This window comes from Danio rerio, chromosome 14, assembly GCF_052040795.2.
Source record: "Danio rerio strain M-AB ecotype USA chromosome 14, GRCz13ab, whole genome shotgun sequence".
In the NCBI taxonomy this organism is placed as follows: Eukaryota; Metazoa; Chordata; class Actinopteri; order Cypriniformes; family Danionidae; genus Danio; species Danio rerio.
In genome coordinates, this window is record NC_141034.1 from 32,777,501 (window position 1) to 32,796,947 (window position 19,447).

The 19,447-nt window shown below is 39.2% G+C and overlaps 1 protein-coding gene across 1 annotated transcript in view; it reads left to right on the plus strand.

Moving 5' to 3' along the window:
- tenm2a (teneurin transmembrane protein 2a) overlaps positions 1 to 19,447 on the plus strand; it is a 1,216,147-nt gene that overhangs the window by 71,216 nt on the left and 1,125,484 nt on the right. The window lies entirely within an intron of this gene.

Genomic DNA, 19,447 nt, shown 5'->3' on the forward strand with positions numbered 1-19,447 from the left:
CCTCAGACTGAATGATGCTTGATGTTCCTAATTCGCTGAACACCGCTGGATCTGAGAGAAAGGCGCACCGGAGTTGACGTTCAACAGCTGTGATTTATTATGACGTGCCTCTCGCTCGCCATTCAGCCTCGCCGTACAGATTTATTTGGTGAAAATATGAGCATAAAGGTTCAATTTGATTCCAATCACACTTCCTCGCTGTTATCGAAAGCGAAAGCGATTGTTCTCTCCGCCCTTGTTGAGTTTCATCGAAGGCGCTGTAGTGCTGTAAATTTAATGAATCTCTAATTGTTCAGCTCATCGACTTGGCAAGCTGGCCTTGTCCATCTCGATGATGCATTCTTACCGATTCTGACAGGTCATCAACATGAAGCTTCAGCCATTGTGAACCTATTATGCAGCGGGTGTATTCATGTCAGGCCAGAAGAGAAGGCGAATGAAGGAAAAGCATCTGTGTCAGCCTCTGTATTAAATCTAGAGGCGACCCGACTGTTGAAGCCGTTAAACCGTACCACAGCACCCAGTAGGACTAAATCACGTTCTTTACGATCTATTTATCCCTGTCACAACACCAAATTGGATCGCTTTCTTTGTAATTGCCGCGACTGAGAAAAACACAGCAAATTAACCAGCATTCTCGAACTGTTCGGTCTGGAATTGATAGGCTTATTTAAACTTGCCCTGAGTTTATGACTCTTGTTGATTCAGATGCTTTTGAATTGCCATTACATCGACAGTCTGATCTCGCGCTGATCCTGGAAGTTTATGTTGGGTGTAAAAACATGCCGGTAATGTATCCCAGATACAGGAAGTTTCTTTGCGAGAGCTACACAGCAAGGGTGAATGAGATCTTTAGAAGGTGGCAATCTGATGTCAGGGTTTTGTTGTTGTTGTTTTTCAGCTTATCGTTTCTGCTGGCGGTGTCGGAGGTGGATGGATATAGAATACGAAATGACCGCTGCGCAGTGTGTAAGGTGGAAAGACATCTGTGTATGATGGAACTCCTGGCGTGAGGGAAATGAAAGTTTGGTTAATGTAGTTATCTTCTGACAACATGCTTTGTCAGTCTGCATTCAGGTGGTCTGAACTCATGGAGCAGGTGGGCCTGGAGTTATATTGCTCTAAGGAACAATGCCATACGTTAAGATTAGGTCCTCGTGCGTCTGTCAGATCTTTGTTTCTTGCTATATTTCTGCAGTCACACGTCAGGAGGTGGGTGGAGAATGATATCTTGTTTGCTTCTTGACAACGGCGTGCTGAAAGAAAAATGAAAAGGATGACGATAATGTTTGTGTGGAAGACGACCCCCTCCCGTAGACCTGTCCGCCTCATGCTGCTCCTTGAGCCATTCAGACCTGCCAATTTAGAGAAGAAAATTGCCAAAAGTGCTTAGAAATGAAGGGGTGTCCAAAAAAAACGAGAAGCCGGTGCATGGGGTGTGATTTGTGGAAGGATGGGTAGATGTAGGTCATTTTTAGGAGAGACGACTGTGGCAGCGTGGCAGATAGCTTCATTTGTGAGGTAAAGCACTCCATGAGGAGCTGATCAAATGTGCCGAGATGCAGGAAGGCAGGATGAACAATGAAGAGATTACTGGATACCTGAGTGGAACAAATGTTGTCTGTGATATGTGATTGTATAACAGAACACTGGGACTCAGGCACAGATAAAACTCTCTCCTGAGGCTGTGGTTAAAAGGGAAGGAGGCGGTGATTGTTGTGTCTATCTTTGGTACATTTGTTGTCCTGCTTGTTGTTTTTAACCCCCCTATTAAGCCTCCTGACATAAACCAGGCGCAGTGATACAAAACAGAGCCAAATATATTTTTTAAAACATTAGAAAGAGTGAGATCAAACATACGAAAGCATGACTTTCAGAAGTGTCTAACTTTTTATGATTGTGCGAATGCAAGTTTAAAGTTCAACAACTTCCTAAATTTTAAGGTCACAGCTTAGTCCTATTTAAGGTTATCCTAACAGGAGTAAAGAGCCATTTTAAGCATATTTGCACTAAAATGAAAGTGGGTTTTTCAGAACAGTGATCAAAATCCCTTGCAGAGATTCCCTCGCAGATATTGGTGTTTAGTCTGCCACATGGTGTTAACCCCCTTAATAATAAAAACAAACCCTGTTTAACTTGCTTAAATGTCCAGTTGTCACAAACTTGGTGAGCTGATCTAAAGTGACTGAAACTGAAAGGGACCTCTAGCAAAGTTAGATGGCCATTGGGAAGGAGGTGGGTGTCCCAACACCCGCGAGACCTGGGATAAAATGGGGCAAGAGAAAAGGAGATGGAAGAATGAGGAGAAATGGAAAAAACAGGGGAGATGAAAATAAAAATAAAATTAGGGTTTGGTTCTCTAAACATCGGTCCTCAACCAGATGGGAGATCTGATGATGCTCTTGTCGCCTGCTCCGCTTCCGCTATAGTGGCTTTGGCTTAATGGCAGACGGCGGCAACTCCCCTAGTCTTTGCTGGGATGTCTCCTGGCTCTTTCCCTGCCAATGGTGAGCCCAGCGTTCCCTGCTCCTCTTCATGCAGGAGACAGCAGCAGGCAGACCGCTCCTTCGCCAGCCTCTAGCCACCCTGGCACCCTCTGGCAGACAAACGGGCTTCTCCTCCACGTGGGTTAACTCCTGAACACTCGTTCTCCTTCTCAGCAGTGAGGGCATCTGGACAGCATGTCCCTCCTTCTCCCAAGATTCGGCACCGCTGTAGTAAAGTGGAAGAAGGAGGAGAAGAACCAACAAACTTTTAAATACCTTTTAATGAGAAAATAAAACAGATGGCAGCTCCTCACAGAGACTGCTGTCAAACTGAAACCAAAAGCAAAACATAAAACCTCTAGGCCCGGTCCTCTCTCTCTCCACTGCTGTCTCTCCTTCTTTTATAATCTAGAGCTTCTCCTTGAGACTCGAGGCCAGTGGGCAGCACAGATGCATCACCCTCATCGCGTTCCCATGGCTCTTGGCCCTCCCCACACCCTACAGGGCCCTTTCAGTCCTATAAGAGAAGTTGGTCATGCTAAATCTGTGATTTCTAGAATATTGAATATAATGTAATGACACCTTTACAGTGTTACTCATTCAAGTGAAATGTTAAATGTCAGTGAAAGAGAAATGCATGACAGGACATGATAATGTGTCAAATCCCACTGCAGCAGGAATTGCCCTTAAGTTCAACAATGACCAGGGAAAGGATTAGTCTCCTTACTTAGTATCTCCAAACTGTAAAACTGCTCTTGCTTCCTTCATTTTTATATTAGTTTAAACACATTAACTTTTCTAGTCATCTCAACTTACATGAATCAATGTGACGAAAAAGAAAATTAAGACTAACTTAAAATTTCAGTTGAATCCTGTTTAACATATTAAAATGAGTTAAAGTAACATAAAACATTTGTCGTGATCATTTTTACAGTGCATATTTAAGAGAATTGGAACTTAAAACTCTGCTAGTGCCCTGGGGTCTCATTTATAAAACTTTGCATGGAAACCAACCTAAAGTAAACATACGTCAGAATATGTAGTAATTTATTTATTAATGATAATGGCTTGTATAACTATTTAAAGTGGTTCATTTAAGTTACTATAATTTACAGATACGCACATTCTCCAATCAAGTATTTTATTTTTTATTTTTCTATAGCTTATAGCTTCTGCATGGGAAGTAGTATACACATATTTACACCCCCGTTTTCTGCCAATGCCATGTTTATAAATGAGACCTGATCTCTCATCCGCAGAAAAAAATCAAAGAAATATACTAACCTTTGCTTAGGAGCATGCAAGTTTAATTAATTTAGGTCTGATGGAAACTTAACGTTCATAATCAAACTGGGGAAAGGCTGAAACCAAAGAGTGTGGAGAAGTCCGTGAAAGATGGAGGTTAAAGGTCATGTTTTGGTGATGTTTTCTGCAGCAAGAGTTGGATCCCCTATACATATATTTATTTCATACAGTAAATGGAAATGTTTATCAGAAGCTACTGCTGTTCAGTTCCTTCCCTGCATTCATGGCCCAATCAGCCAGCATTTTTAATACAGGACGATAAGCCCCCATCACACACTAAAAAGGGTAAAGCAGTTCGGGTAAAGCAAAATAAATAAAAATACTAAAATGACAACTATTTGTTAATGAAAAGATTATGCAGCATTTCTGTCAGTGTTCTTGGTTGTTCTGGGTATTTCAAGCTGCTAAATTAATCTTTTTTTGGAGTCAAAAGTTTGCGCAGTTTCAACTCGGCTAAATTGGCTTTTTAGAGAGCAATATAATTTCTAATGCATTATTCACTTGGCAGTCATTGTCATGTAATTAGCTAGACAGCTAAAATAAAAAAGAATACAAGGGTGGTTTATTATGAGGTTGGCTGCATCGATGGGACTGTAATTCTATTTAAATAATGCTGTCACAACACACTGTGACTCACATTACTAAATAATGAGTAATATTTTCCTTGGACTTGAAATAGATTATGAGATACACTTTATAGAGGAGCTCATTTGATCCTGTCTGTTATACTGGAGTCTGTAATATTTTCATATTTTCTTTAATAATTGAAAGACTCCATCTCTACATCCCATCTTTTGCTATATTTGTATGAGTTTGGTGAAAGAGAGCGATTATATCAAAACAATAAAAGAATTATGCGGCTTTTATAGATCACATTTTACAATCAGGTTTTATTAGTTAACATGAACTAATAAGGTGACGCAATGGCGCAGTGGGCAGCATGGTCGCCTCAACAAGAAGGTCGCTGGTGTGTAGCTGGTGTGGTGTGGATCAGTAGGTGTTTCTGTGTGGAGTTTGCATGTTCTCCTCGTGTTTGCGTGGGTTTCCTCCGGGTGTTCTGGTTTCCCCCACAAATCAAAAGACATGCGGTACAGGTGAATTGGGTAAGCTAAATTGTCTTTAGTATATGTGTGTGAATGAGTGTGTGGATGTTTCCCAGTGTTGGGTTGCAGCTGGAAAGGCATCCGCTGCGTAAAACATGTGCTGGATAAGTTGGTGGTTCATTCCGCTGTTTCCGGCCCCTGACTAAAAAAGAGACTAAGCCAAAAAGAAAATGAATGAATGAATGAATGAACTAACAATAAACAATACTTATAGAGCATTTACAGTGGCATAGCGCAAAATGCGGAGGGCCCCCTGTGAACGCGGGGAGGCGATCACAAATTGAGGAGCGGGGAAGGAAGGCGGGGTGGAGCGACAACGCGGGGAAGCCTTCACAAACTGAGGAGCGATCACAAACTAAGGAGCGGTAAAGGGGGCGGGGTGGAGCGACAATGCGGGGAAGCCTTCACAAAATGAAGTGAAGTAGTCCACCGCTTGAGAGTAGTTCAGAGAACACGTACAGACCTGTTAATTTTGATTCCGACCACAGTTGTTCCCAAGAGTTTGATTACTGCGGTTGCCGGATTTTCAATTATTGAAAATTGCGACGACGTGGGGCCCCCTAGCCCCAAATCAAAATTTTGGTTCATATTGACATGACCGTATCATGCATTTGTGGCAGATTTGTTGGCTGCACATCCATAATGCGAGGCTCCCCTTCTACCACATTCCAAAGGTGCTCTATTGGATTGAGAACTGGTGACTGTGGAGGCCATTTGAGTACAGTGAACTCACTGTCATGTTTAAGGTTTTTTGAGTTACTGGTGCCTTTTTATCAGCTCTAACCAGTCTGGCTATTCTCCTCTGACCTCTGGCATCAACATGGCATTTGCACCCACAGAACTGCCACTCACTGGATATTTTCTCTTTTTCTGACCATTCTCTGAGATGATGCGTGAAAATCCCAGTAGATCAGCAGTTTCAGATATACTAAGACCAGCCTTCTGACATTAACAACCATGCCACATTCAAAGTCACTTAAATCACCTTTCCTCCCCATTCTGATGCTCGATTTGAACTGCAGCAGATCGCCGTGACCATGTCTACATGCCTAAATGCATTGAGTTGCTGCCATGTGATTAGCTGATTAGAAACTGCGTTAAGAAGCAGTTGGACAGGTGTACCTAATAAAGTGGCCGGTGAGTGACATTATCTAATGGAACCTTGTTGTAAAATGTTATCCTTTTATTTGTATCCACATCCACATGTGTCTTATTCCATTGCATATTAATAAATCAGACCAAAGTATCATTTTGATAACCCGTATTGTAGGGATGTAACGGTATTGTAAGTACCGTCATACCGCAATATTAATTTTTTTCGATATTACCGTAGTCGCATGACTCGGTAAAACTATAGGTCTTCCGAGAAAATTTGCTCAGGCGAATGAAGCGAACGGGAGGTACCGGAAACTACAATTCCCATCAGCCCAGGCTTGGCCATAATCCCTTGCGGTCTGTTGTCGCTACAGATCCAGTAATGCGGAAATGGAGTGTGCTGCTAGAAGCAGGGATGAAAAAAAAGCTGGAAAACCCTAAAGCGGGTGTTGTCGCCGCGCGCGTACTGAATATTGGTGTTGTCGCGCGAGTTCTTATCAGCTGTGTTGTCGCGCGTGTACTGAATAGCGGTGTTGTCACGCGAGTTCTTATCAGCTGTGTTGTCGCGCGCGTACTGTAAAGCGGGGACGGAGGGTATGTCGCGTCGCGGGGGCACTTTTGATCATTTTGGAAGGGAACTTTCTATCCAAGACTAAAAAGGGCATGTGCACTGCACAGGTTGAGCCCTGTGTGTGCACGTGCCTGCAAGTTGGGGAATACGACTAATAATCAGTCATGGGGACTGCAGAAACACAGCACACTGTTCAGATTGATGCAGACATTGACTTGTACCGCAAAGAGATCTCTATCTCACTCATGGTTTGTCCTCTCAAGTGGGGGAAAGACAATGCACAACGTTACCCACTGCTGTCAACCCGGGCCAAGTCATATCTCTCTTGTCCCAGAAACCTCAGTCCCAAATGAGAGGGTTTTTTTCTGTTGCAGGGGACATTGTAAATACCCAGAGATACCAGCTTTTACCAGATTATATTTATATGATAATTTTCCTTAAAACCCATCTCTATCTAAGTGAGTGAGTGATTAAATGTTGAATGTGATGAGTTTTCAACACTACTAAATTGAAACTTTATTTTTTTACATGGTTTAATATTTTTTTGTTATTAAAATTGAAGTTCCTGTTTCAAAGCTTACAGATAGATGGCTAATTTGTATGTCATTGACACTTTTGGCACTTTTTTGGAGTATTTTCATAAGTTTTGTTTTTTCCTGTAAATGATTCAATAAATACCGTACCGTGACATTGATACCGAGGTATTACCGTACCATGAAATTCTGATACCGTTACATCCCTACCGTATTGCGATTTCACCGATTCGTTTATTTTCTAGTTATTGTCTAAAGTAATCTGAATCCTTCACTTTTCATCTGACGTAGAGAGAAAACTTTGAGCATTGAGCATTGTGCTTATTTGTGATTTAGGTAATTTATTGTGTTTAATTGTTCCTGTTTTACCCAACTGCTCAAGAAAAAAGAAGAAGAAATAAAGAAATGGCATGATGTTCTCATAAAAACGTTGTTTTAATTGTAACCTTTTATCACTTTAATCTTTTGGCGCCTGTGGACTTTTGCAACTCTGGTCACAATGGGGGGAAAAGTATGATGTGCAACTCTCTCCTAAACATACCCTTAGGTAATTTATCATTGGATTTAGAGCTGTGCTGGGTTTAATTGCATCCCATTTAATCAGACAGACGGTGTGAAATTGATCTAAATAAAGCTAATGATGTCATCCTTTCCCCATAAACAAGGCCAGGCAGGCTCACTCGTAAAGCTGTCATATCTTTCCACAATTAGTCAACTGCAACCATAAAGGAAACAAAAAATGCTCCCAAATATTTTGGGGGGCAGAATTTAAGCACATTAATAATGTAATAATTAACCACAAGTCCTGATTTAAGGGTTCTTTTTCTTCTTCTTCTGGCATACCGTAAGACTGTATATTATTATATGCAATGCATTTGTTTTTATTAAGAACATTTCTTTTTCACCAAAATGGCCCTAAAGATTCTAGAAAGATCAGGGCCTGGCTAAGGTGTATGTGGGTTTTATGATGTGGCCACATGGAATGATTTTGATGATTTTTCAGTTAAATGTCTCAACATTTCGGCTTTGGTCACATGGTCAAGGAAGAAACAAAATTGCAACATAGGCTCATTCTGAAAACGTACATAGCCCAATATACACGACTGCTTTTCATCTTTAAAGCTTCCGCTAAAGGGGGTGGGGGGAAGGGGGTATGACACTGTTTCTTTTTTCACTCACCAGCTGACCGCTTACCTCCATATGGACAGCTTTTCTGCTGTTACTAGTTTGTCCAGTAGCTTGACATGTTCGTCGATGGATTTGAGATGCAGAGTGGATTTGACCGCAACAGTGGGGATCAAGTTCGGTGTAGAACGGTTACAGATAGCAGGAATGACAAAAACAAAAGCTACAAAACAAAATATACAAGTAAATAAAAGGGTGAGAATGTGGTAAAATCTGACAACGTGGTAAAAATAAAGGGGCTTTCCTTTTTCTGGATTGCTTTTTAAAACACTGCGGTTGGGCTTAGGAAAGGGGGTGGGCGGGTCAAGTGGTGCTTTTTAAAACACTATTGGTTGAGTTTAGGAAAGGGGGAGGGGCGTTTTTGATCGGTTGGTCAGTCAGTAAATCAGTCAGTCAACAGGTGGATTTATGTGAGAACAGCAGGCACGAATGGCACTCGTGAGGGAAATTTGAGGTCTGAAAAAGTATACACAGTGCCCTCTGGTGGATTTGCGAAAACAAAAGCTGCAAAAAAAAAACAAAAAAACATAGCTCCTGGGAGGTATTTTGCTCTCTTCAAAAATGTATATGGGGGTACGTAATCAGAATGTGTCTGGTTGTAAAATTTGCTCTGCTCTTTTCTACTCTTTAATCTTTCTTCTCTGGCTTGACTGCTATCTTTTCTTTAGGCCTTACTCTCTGCTCATCTTCTCTCTCTATCTCTCTTTCTTTCTCTTTCTCTCTCTCTCTCTCTCTCTCTCTCTCTCTCTCAGGTAACTAATTACATTTAAGCTGGGTACAATTAATATCATATGTTTTTATCATTTCATGTTTTATCATTTTATACAATTTGTTTGTAACTAATTCAGTGTAACCATAGCAACTTACTGTCATTAAATAATTTCATTTTCAAGTGTTCTGTGAATTAGTTTTGACTTAACATCTAAGGGCACGTATTTTACCCTGTAAAATTGCTCTAATTCATTAAAAGCATGCACTGTTTTAAAAATGTTTTAGCTTGTAAAACTCATTCTTGATCACATTTGATGATGGTTGATGATCACAGAGAGCTGAACAGATCTTTTAATCCCAGTTGTTTGCGCACATCCTGTGTTGTGGATAGGATTATATGTGTTACTAGACATGGTAATATGCAGCTGTCAATCTATTCAGTGGGCAGGGAAACCGCACTCTTACATCACTTTGCGGTCAGCCTCAAAATGGGATTTGGATCCGATTTTAACCGTCAGAAATAAATAAATATATTGTGCTTCTATCATCCCAACATGACTATGGACACACTATACATAGTTCTGTCCAAACAGCTTCCAAACGATGGTTTTCATCACAGGTTCCCATTAACACTTAACTGCTCTATATTGCAATACAATACAATCACATAACTGCACTGCTCTACCACATTTTCAGCTATTAAAACTGCCCTTTTATCAGTTTTTGGTATAAGATTGCAGAGGGATTTTTGACTAGAAATGTACATTTTTCACCATTATACTTGTAACTTTTTAGCCATTGGACAGAACTACAGTTAAAACTGCAAAATGTGTTGTATGTAAAAGAAGACAGCGGGCTGAAAATATCCTTTGCACTGGGGGGTGCTCTGATTATTCATTTGCATATCATGTCTTTTGTTACACTGTTTGCAATAATGAATGGATGGACATTTGCCAGCACACTGCTAATGATCTCCAAGCCATAATTGCTCTAATTGCTTTACTCGTAAATAGAGTCCTCTGTCACACGAGACTATCACTCAAATATATGCTTTTACGATTGAATCTTGTCAAGAGGCAGTGTTAACTAGAAGAGGGGCTCAATTTTGGTGCTGCATTGTTTAAGAGCCTGACCTGAGCCATTCGGAGATATTAAAAAGAAATGAATTCCCTTTAGTCTCAATAAATCTTGCATTCCTATTTTACTGCCACTCTTTTAATTCGCCCGTCCTGTGTCCTGGCCCAAATTTGCATTTGCTCAAGATTTTAATAGTGACCTTCTCTCATATATATATATATCTCAAGCAGAAATGCACTCAGGAGAACAAATCTGCACACTTAGCATGTCCTGTCGCTCAAACCAGTGACTCAGCAAGAGACTCGTGTCTCTGTTGTAAACTATTATTACGCCTAAACTATTTGCGCTCCACAACGCTGGTTTTACTGCACACCTGCTTGTATGGGTTTAATGAGCAGGTTCGGCTTGCGATTTTACATTTTCCACTTCATGACATTTTGACGTACGTTCAAGTAAACAAAAGCAATCTCTTGGCCTTCAGCATGAGCTTCTGGATCGGTTATTGTTGTGGAAAGGGGCCTTCGGAGAAATGCGTGCGGAATTATTAGGATGGGAACTTTTAGATGGCAAATAGGCCAAATAAACCAAAGTTAATATTGGCGCTGTGCACTCCCACATGACTTTTAAAGAAAGCTTACAACATATTCACTGAACTTTTGAATGGGATCTCAGGGTACGAATGTCAGCCCTTTAGTCCTCTTCATTTTGAGAGATGTTATAACGGCAGATAACACTCCTCTTGAGGTGCACTTAAATTGCCAATCCATTCCTGTAATCCACCGGGATACTTCCAGACTTTAATTTAAGATGGAAATAGTTGCTAGCTTGGCATATTCTGTGCACCAAGGTACATTTCAATTAATGTGACTATATATACAAATGTTGTGTGTGTGTGTGTGTGTGTGTGTGTGTGTGTGTGTGTGTATATGTATATATATATATATGTATGTATATATATATATATATATATATATATATATATATATATATATATATATATATATATATATATATATATATATATATATATATATATATAAATTTATGCCCAGAGTTTGTTGCTTGGCAAAATATAACTTGTAAAAGCAATACAGAATTGCACAACAGAGTGGTTCTGCTCTATCAGGCACACTTAAAAGTGCCGGGTGACTCGACTTGATATTCATATTTACTTTGGCATAAGAAAAGTGGGTTTTGCGCTGTGGGAGTTGTGTAATATTACGGCAAATAGAGATGGGATGAGACTGTGAGGAGAATTACAATGTAGTCAGGGAGCTGATTTAAAGGCTTTAAAATGGAGCTGGAAGTTTTAATGTGTCCATCTGAATGTTGTGCGGACTCGGCGAGCTGCTGCGATTGTAACACAGGCTTTCTGCTGAGCGAAACACTTTCTGTCAATCGAGTACAAGGGTCACCGCTTGACAGATCGTCCTTGACTTCGGACAGTGGCCGTTTTTCCTCATGGAACCATTATTCTTATGGTCTGAATTGTATTATGTTCTACTTGCATGCTGCCAACAGACTTCAGGTTAGTTGGGGTCTTAATATTTATGATTTCTTTTAGCAGACATTCTGAAATTGGTTCAGTTTCTTGGCCAAATGCCATGCTTGTATTAGATGATACTCTCGGGGCTGTTTTGACTACTAGATGACAGCACCAATGAGAGTGTTACTTAAAACAAAAACAGCATATGGCCAAAAAATTTAGTTTTCTTTCATTTATAAAGTTTTTAGAGTTATATAAAATGATGTTAAGCAAAGAACTGTGAATTATAAATATAGGATAGTTTAAATCAATAGAGGGTTTACAGGTTTAACAACAAAAAGTACACTAACAATTATTCATTTGTGTTCTGATTTAATGCAGTTTTTTAAACAAAACTACGGATATGTTATTTTAAATAAAGAATTGTATCCTTGCAAACAAAACCTGCCAGCAAGCTTTTAGTAACAAAAAAATGAAAACGACAAAAACAACAATTGGATTAATTACAATTAAATAAAATTTAACAGTAAATTAACACAATACAGTGTACTATACTGTATGTAGTTAATATATAGCACTGTAGTTATTTTAGCATTTTTATTATTTAAAATTCCAAATTAATTAATTGAGTAATTTTCTTTCAGCTTAGTCCCTTATTTATCAGGAGTTGCCACAGCGGAATGAACCGCCAACTGTTCCAGCATATGTTTTACGCAGCGCATGCCCTTCCAACTGCAACCTAGTACTGGGAAACACCCATACACTCTAGCATTTACACACACATGCAAACATGCAAACTACACTTTTCTGTGAGGTGAGAGTGCTAACCCCTGAGCCACTGTGCCGCAGGGTTATTATAGTTAACCAAAGCGAACAAAAAAACTAGATTTGAAAAAAATTTCTGTTTAACTGAAATAAAAATAAAAATAGACAGGCAAAGCCATTTGAGTTCTGAAAAAGCCAAATAGCCTCAACCCACCTGTTTACTGCAGTAAAATCCACTTTCTATAGTTTCATTTTTTTATTTAAAATAGCGAAATGTTCGTTAAGTTACATTTTTGGCTGGAGGAAACAACTGTGCTGATGAGGTGAACGCTGAGAAAACCCGACTACTCCTTCTCTGTGACATTGGGATACAGGTGATACAGGTTATCTATTTCAAAGAACTGCAAATAAGCAGATATTATAACAATTTATTGATAAACACACACCTTGTTCTTTTGCTGTCCACGGCTGTGGTTTGCTAATCAAATGAAAAGCAAAAGACAGGAAGGACTTTGATTGCTGACGCCGTTTTCTTATCAAATTTAAACAGGACTAAGGCAATAATTTAGTGTACAGTTTATGAGCTAATTGCAAAGGTTTTGGGCGGTCTGCGTAGAAAAATACAGCCCCCCTAAAATAGGCCTAGCAACGCCCATAATTGTATACATATAAAACTAACTTAACCTAACTAAAGTTATAGCATAAACATCTTTCATTTTCGTCTTTGTAAATGCATTTAATACAGACTGTAAGCCTTTTAGCTGCCAGGTGTTTGACCTGTACGGCACCTCAGAGTCTGTGTAATCCTGATGCCATTGGCCAGATCAAGACAGTCCTCCAGTCAGTCATCGCTGTTGCAGTTGCTCCGGTGAAAAAAACAACAGCTGGACCCCAGAGCATACTTAAAAGTATTAATATAACACATTTGTGCCCATTAATAGTTTTGTTTCTGTATTAGTGATCACAATTGCGAACGAATCGTTCTTTTTGACCGGATCTTCTAAGTGAACCAGTTGAACTAATTCACCAATCGGACTGAATCATTTGAAACAATTCGCATATCCAGTAACGGTAATTTCTCATCCACAAACAAAGTACTTTTTAAAATGCCTGATACCCCTCTCTGACTCAAAATAAACCAATATATACAGAGTTATTCGGTTATTAGAACAGTAAACACAGATAACAGATTTGTAAAGCTTGCATGCGTGATTCGGTGAACCGAATACAGTACAAAGCCTGCTGTGACTGAAGTAAACTTGAACTACTTCATAGATATATACACGAGATATCGCATACGGACCTAGAGCATGCGTCAATAGCGTCGCCATATTTGTTCAGTGCTCCCAGGACAAGTGTCATTCAACCGCACTAGCCAAGACAGTGTTACTACGTGAAGATGCTGGACTTAAGCGCTGTCTACAGGTGAAGTAACAAGCAAACAAAGAAAAAAAAGTACAAAGGCAGAACATTTCATAAGTAAGATTTATTTTTTGTATGTTATGAACTTTTGTAACATTATTGATGATAATACAGTCACTTACTGCTTTCACCAAAACGCAAAGTAGCCCCAACTCGCACTAAACACTCGGCTTATGCTAGTTTTGTTGAATAAAATCAGCAGACAATGCAAAAGAAATATGACAACAAGACACTACGGTGCCAGAAACTTGTATTATTGTCGGCTAAGTGAACAAGTCGTTCATCCCGGAGATTCATTTACAAACGAATCGCTCCCTCCGTCAGTATGAGAAGTGAAAGCAGGTCAGGACGTATTTTAGGATACGTGGATTAGATCAAATTTAACAGGCAGGGTGGATTGTACATTTCCATACACACAAACACGAGCTGTTTGTCAGGAATGCCTGTGCGATCACTTATCCATCAGTATAGAAAAGTGATGTAAAATTATAAGTTGACCTCTGGGAAAACTCCCGATCATAGATATATGTGTATATGTGTATTTCTCTGGCTCTGTATGGCCACAGTCCTCCATTGCAGCTTGGTACCGCATTCATTTCATAGGAGCGCTACCCTGTACTAAAATGGCAGCTCTATTGATGCATTCCTTCCAATAGACAACAACAGGGTAGGCGACATCTAATGTATATATCTATGGAACTACTTCAGTGCGTGTAAATCGAGGACTTAAATAAGAGGATCTAGCGAAACGTACGTTTATTTTGTAACAGAAAGTAGTAATGCAATTTAAATAAGTGAATCATGCTTCAGATCAAATACTTTACCGTTAACTGTATATTCTGCATATAGATTTTAGGGCATATTATGTACTATATCAGTGACCATATCAGTCTGCTATATAGTGATAGACTGTGTCACAAGCATTAACGACATTATCTTGATGGACTCATTCAGTGGCGAACTTGCGTGTATGTGACATATTTTCGTTGGAAAAAATGCACCTTATGTCCACCTTTTTTGCAACCGTCATCCTCACTTGTGTGTCACCCAACGCACTATACTTGAGCACAGGATAAAAACAATCCACTGCATTTGGTGTTGCATGTATCTGAAGGCAGCCACAGCACAGCCAATCAAAATGTCCATGTGCATTTTGGGGGCGGGAGAACTCAAGGAGAGAACACGATTTAACCCTGTCTGCGTGTCTAGGTCTTTATGGTGTAGTTTAATGTTAACAGCGTGATTTTTGGATTAAATTATTGGTGTTGTGGCTGGAAGGGCATCCACTTCATTAAACAGTTTGGAATAGTTGGCAGTTCTTTCCGCTGTGGCAACCCCTGATAAATAGGGACCAAGCCAAAGAAAAAATAATAATTGTATATACAATTGTAAACAATTGTATATACCATGCTAAATAAAATTTCTCAATCTCAATTCTTTAGGAATGTTATTTCCTCTTTTGCTTTATAATGTTAAGCTGAATCATCTGAAAGCTCTCCACAGCCTGCAGTCTTACTCAACACTTAAAATCAAATCATTGTCAGCAAGCCATGCTCTATTATGGGAAGGCTTTAAGGTCTCCTGTTTTTGTCTCCTGATAGAAAACCCTTGTGTCTCTCACTTTCTTCTTCTCACCTTTTAAGAGGACTCTATATGAACGATACGGTTCTAGGTGGATCTCCACAAAAGATTGCTTACAAAAGAAAATAAGCCTGGTGCACTTTTACATTTTTTTTTTTACACAATATGCCAACCCCTGTTACCTTTAGACCTCAAGATATCATAGCCACTAAAGGTCCAGGGCCCAACTGACATTTCACCAAGCCCTTGAAACTCAGCCTCTTGTAAAAAAGTACAACCCCAGTCTGACCCAGACTGACACAGAAAAATGATACTGAGCCAGTTCAGCAAAACAGCTGTTTTTCCTTTCAATTCAGACTGTATCGCTTCAAGAGAAGTGTCATCTTATGCCCGCTGAAGTCTCTGGAGTAATAGGCAATGCAATGAAAAAGAGGAAAATTGTTGCACATTAGCATACCTGCATGAGCAGTAACACCTGGGCACATCTGAAATTCCTCAGAGATGTGATGGAGGGGTAATGGAAGCCCGTTCTCACAGTAGGTGTACATATATAAGTGAAGATGTGAGAGGATAGAGGGCCCTGCTCGTGAGGATGAAAGGAACTTAATCTGAAGCGCTTTCCCTCCTCCGGAGAGGAAGACAGTGACAGAATCACAGGGAACCGGGAGAGAAAGGGATTGAGAGACGGTAGGAGAAGAGACAGGACGGGGCTGCCAATGAGTCTCAGTGGGGGAGCAGAGAAGGCATTACACCTATCACCGTCTCTCTTTCTCACCCACCTGTGTCTTAACTATTGAGTTCTGCTCTTACGATTTTATCTTCTGTTTTACACAAACTCTAAAATCAGTTTCGTCTTCTGTCAAGAGGTTTTAACTGAAATCAAAACCTGTTATGATTATGCCATTATGATGGTTTTACGTTGTGTCTTTTTATTTTTGTTGTTGACTGTAACATGTCTAAGCCATAACCAGGGGGGTTCGGGTGGTTCCAATGACCTATCCCCCACTGCAAATGTTTTTTGTACTATACACAAGCTCTTATTTTGATTGCAATGCCTCATATTTTGGATGTAAAAGTTGTGAATTCTTTTTTTAATGTACAGGTTATAACAGTCCTACAATATTTGTGTTTTTCTTTTGATAAATTGTACAATTTCTACTGCAGTACTGTACTGAAATTATATTTGTTCATTCAACATTTTAACACATTTTTACTGTTATTAATAACATTTTTTATACACTGTCTGCTCTAAAGACAACTCCTTAACTTTTCTGATTTTGATAGTAATTGTCGCAGTCACCAGCAATCAAGTCCCTAAAGATCGCCACAAATCTGCCACCAAAAGAACTACAAATCCTGTCATGCACCACACACTCACACCTGTTCCGGTTCTTTTTTGATTACACATACACATATTGATTCCACATAGCCATCCATGTTATATGAAAGTACAATTGACCCTTCGCTAAGCCCCACCCTCCATAGTTACTGTTGCTATGCCTGTCAAGCTTTTATGCTTGGCACGTCTATTACAATTCGTGGGTGTCAGACATTCCCAGGGTTATAATTAGTCATTTTTGGCAAACAGGTGAGATATCTTAGAAAGCCAGACATAAAGGACTGCAGTATGCATTACAGGGGTATATTCACGACATAATACGCAAATGATTATAAAATAATTTAATCAAAATTTGATCGTAGGCTTAGCCGCCTTAAACACTGACCATTCAACAGCTTAGTTCATGCACAGCAGGGGAGGTGAAATTTTAATAATCTAATAATAACACATTAAACCGTGATTTCTCTTATTTTTAGCCAAAAAAAAACGTGATAGACTAATTGTTGTGCAATGAAATATAGCGTTACTAACCGACGAGGAAACACACATGGACAGTGCTTCCACATAATTCATTTATAGAAAAAACTTCTTTTTTACATCGCCAGAAAGGTGAAATTGATGGATTTGTGCTGGATATTAGCATCATTTACCCATAACAATGTACAGTACCTATAACTGTCAGTATGTTTGTGTGCTTTTTATACCGTTTCTATTCTAATTTGCAGTTAAGTGGAACAAAATAAATAAACTGAAATGCAAATCAAAGTATACAAAGCAGAAGTGAACAAATAGATTTTCCCTACCAGCAAATATTAATCCGACACCAAATAAAAAAGCAGTCATGAACCTGGTACAACATCACGACCAATGACTAAATCTCCAAAGGCCGGATGAAAACATTAGTGAACTGTAGCTCTGATATGGACATGAGTGTTATAAATTTCTGAAAACAGCTGCGGGTGAAGTATATTAATTGATTGCAAGTGCTCAGTATGTGATTAAATTTCTGTTTTGCTCTGTTCATACTGTATGTAGTCCAAATATTCTTAGCTTGAAACAGATGGAAATGTGACTAGATTTTTCGGCTTTTATGCCCCTCACACAGCTTGATCCACGTCAGCATTTCTCCTCTTGGGTTTTTTTGTTTTGGAAAAGTAAAAATATTCTACCACCCTGTCTAAACTCTTAGGATACCGGGTATCAGATTTGCAAAATCCATATGAGCAATGATTTGGCCTCCTGCGCATAGCTATGATTGCTAAGCCATGATTGGTGTGTGGCGGTTTTTCAGTGTGGCCTAGGGTCAATTAGGATATTGTGGTTATCTATGAATTTACAAATGTACTTTATACAAGAAAGGCTGGGAAAATTGTAAAGCACTTTATTATTATTATTAAAATTACAATTATTATTATTATTATGTTAAAACATGTTAAAAAGCGCTCTACAAATAAACTTGAACTGTATTGAATTTCATGACATTATTTATAAAGCTATAATATAAAACCAACAATTTAAATAAATATTTGTAAATTACTTAAGTATTTAACAAAATTGTAGAAAATATGTTTTAGTACATTATATCAAAAAGTGAACACATTATGATATCAGCTGTCAAGCTTAGCAGCAAAAGCACAGATTAGTGGATACAATTTTAATAAAATGCAGTATAATACCCTCATAATTAAATACAAAATGATGGCAAAAGTTCTACAATTTGAGAAAAAGAATCACCCTTTCTACTCTTTTAATAAAATGTAAAATAAATATTTTGTGTCCCTATGAAGTTTTAACTCAAATACCCAACCTATAATTTAGCATAGCTTGTAAAATTTGCACCAATTTGTATGTAAGCAGTTTTTGTGTGCTCCCTTAAATGCAAATGCACTGCTGCTTCCACTATCTTTTCAGAAGAGGGTGGAACTTCTGCTCACTGTTCTCTGACACTGTAGAAACAACAAAACAACCAAATCTCACACAGTCAAAATGTCAGAAGTGACCAGAAGTGGATTACAGCTTTATGCTGCGTTCACACCAGACACAGATGAAGCGTCACACGCGAGTGATTTACATGCTAAGTCAATGCAAAAAAGGCAAGTAGATATCCTGCGCCACTATTGACATGAATGAGGCGGTGCGAAAGATGCGATTCACGTGAATAAAGTGCTGCGAGTTGAACATTTTGCATGTTTGACATGTTTAAATTGCGTATCACATGCTTAACGTGCTCGAGTTGGAAAATCTGAACTTCAGCAAACATTCGTGCCAATCTCGAGCTTGCTCTTGTAGGGGAGGGATTATGACGTAGTGCCTGTTGTTGGTGTTCTGAGGGAAATCCTCTTGCAGACACCAACACCAGTTCATCAAACTGGGCTTGACTCAGTCTAAAGCACCGCTGAAAGCCTCCATTATCCATGTATAGTTTCTGGAGGAGTTGATGAACTCAGAGCTATAGGTGCGCTTCTGAAAGTATCTAGACTCAGACGTGGCACCGAACGAATCTACAGTGTATTTCAGCATTCTTAAAGCTCATAGAGCACAGCTACTATTAAATAAGAGGTATACTTTTCATTTAAAAATTGTGAGAAACTATCAATAGAATACATTTTAAGCCATTTAGCAACAAAGCTAGACAGAAGCCCTGCACATGAATTCGCGTCTATTGTGAAGTAAATTTGACGAGTGAATGAAGTGAGTAAACTGAAATTGTTCACCCCTCTATTTATGTGCAAATAGCATGATTTATTTGCGCGTGCTGCATTTGGTGTGAACACAGCATTACATGTTC